This window comes from Aegilops tauschii, chromosome 7, assembly GCF_002575655.3.
Source record: "Aegilops tauschii subsp. strangulata cultivar AL8/78 chromosome 7, Aet v6.0, whole genome shotgun sequence".
NCBI lineage: Eukaryota > Viridiplantae > Streptophyta > Magnoliopsida > Poales > Poaceae > Aegilops > Aegilops tauschii.
The window spans coordinates 425,897,624-425,899,421 of NC_053041.3; the positions used below are offsets into that span (position 1 = coordinate 425,897,624).

At 40.3% G+C, this 1,798-nt stretch overlaps 1 long non-coding RNA gene across 1 annotated transcript; it reads right to left on the reverse strand.

Moving 5' to 3' along the window:
• Positions 1 to 246: 246 nt before the first annotated feature.
• On the reverse strand, positions 247 to 1,046 carry LOC141028105 (uncharacterized). The gene is made up of 2 exons (XR_012190369.1): positions 1,009 to 1,046; positions 247 to 900 (listed from the first exon to the last, which is right to left on the reverse strand). It is a non-coding gene; the product is annotated as an uncharacterized lncRNA (long non-coding RNA).
• Positions 1,047 to 1,798: the final 752 nt, after the last annotated feature.

The window sequence follows — 1,798 nt, forward strand, 5'->3', positions numbered from 1 at the left end:
ATAAGAAGGAACAGTGTGTGTTGTTGTTTTTAATCTCACACATTTTTTCTTGGCTGATCGTGTGTGCGGTAGAGATTCATCGCACACGTAGTGGATTTGAGAAACGTGTCTGATCTCCACGTTTATCGCAGACGTTTTGCTTTCGCAAACCGTGTGTAGTGTATTAGCGTGCAGAACCTAATTTTTCCCTAATTTAATCCCTACATTTAAAAATCACAGTTTTTGAATTTGAAAGTAGGCAATCACTTATTTCATATGGAACCATGTTTCTTACGAATATAGGTTCAAGCACGAATGCATAATTCAATGCGCATGTACATATACTGAAGAACTACAGAATCACCAGGTAAAGAATGATGAACCACAGTTGTACTAAAGACTACAAAGAGAGAGGCGAAAGACATTCTGGTTGCTGGAGAAGGTGAAGCAAAATGCTCATATTGTGCCCTCCTCCATGCGTAATGCGCGCATGACCCTAGGCCAACCTCTTGTGATGGCTACCCGCCCATCCTTCACTGTCTTCATTAGGACTTCTCGATGCTCATTGTAGTCTCGATGAAATACTTTAACCTTCATTGTGTGTCCACCAATCATGTACTTTGCTAGGGTAATCTTGAGTAAACTGCTTTGGGAACCACTTCAAACGATAAAGATTCAGACATTGTTGTCTAACCACTCATTATGGGCAGTAAAAAGAGAAGGCTACAGAGTTTGTAGTTACCATCCTACAACTCACTGTTGTGTTGGATACAACGTAAACAAATAATTTGATTGCCACCGTTCATATCTTTTTGCTAATAATCCTTATCAGTTTCCTCACTTGATGCTGGTTCATGAATATCTCATTGCCCCATACGCAAAAAGGGTCGATGCGTGGATCTTTGCCCAGGACATATGTACCTACAAGCAACAGGTCAATATTAGAAGCTAAAAAGTGTCCCGGCCTAGATCTATATGCACTACATTATGGAACAACAGGGGGAGTACAAGCCGATGGATGAAACTAACCTCGGCGGAAAATACTGGCCACTCCCGTTGTTGTCCTGCATAAGTAGTGGAAAGACATGATAAGTATAGCAACCTTTGAAGGAAATATGCCCTAGAGGCAATAATAAAGTTGTTATTTATATTTCCTTAAATCATGATAAATGTTTATTATTCATGCTAGAATTGTATTAACTGGAAACTTAGTACATGTGTGAATACATAGACAAACAGAGTGTCACTAGTATGCCTCTACTTGACTAGCTCGTTGAATCAAAGATGGTTATGTTTCCTAACCATAGACATGAGTTGTCATTTGATTAACGGGATCACATCATTAGTGAATGATGTGATTGACTTGACCCATTCTATTAGCTTAGCATTTGATCGTTTAGTATGTTGCTATTGCTTTCTTCATGATTTATACATGTTCCTATGACTATGAGATTATGCAACTCCCGAATACCGGAAGAACACTTTGTGTGCTACCAAACGTCACAACGTAACTGGGTGATTATAAAGGTGCTCTACAGGTGTCTCCGATGGTACTTGTTGAGTTGGCATAGATCGAGATTAGGATTTGTCACTCCGATTATCGGAGAGGTATCGCCTGGCCCTCTCGGTAATGCACATCACTATAAGCCTTGCAAGCAATGTGACTAATGAGTTAGTTGTGGGATGATGCCTTACGTAACGAGTAAAGAGACTTGCCGGTAACGAGATTGAACTAGGTATTGAGACACCGACGATCGAATCTCGGGCAAGTAACATACCGATGACAAAGGGAACAACGTATGTTGTTATGCGGTTTGAC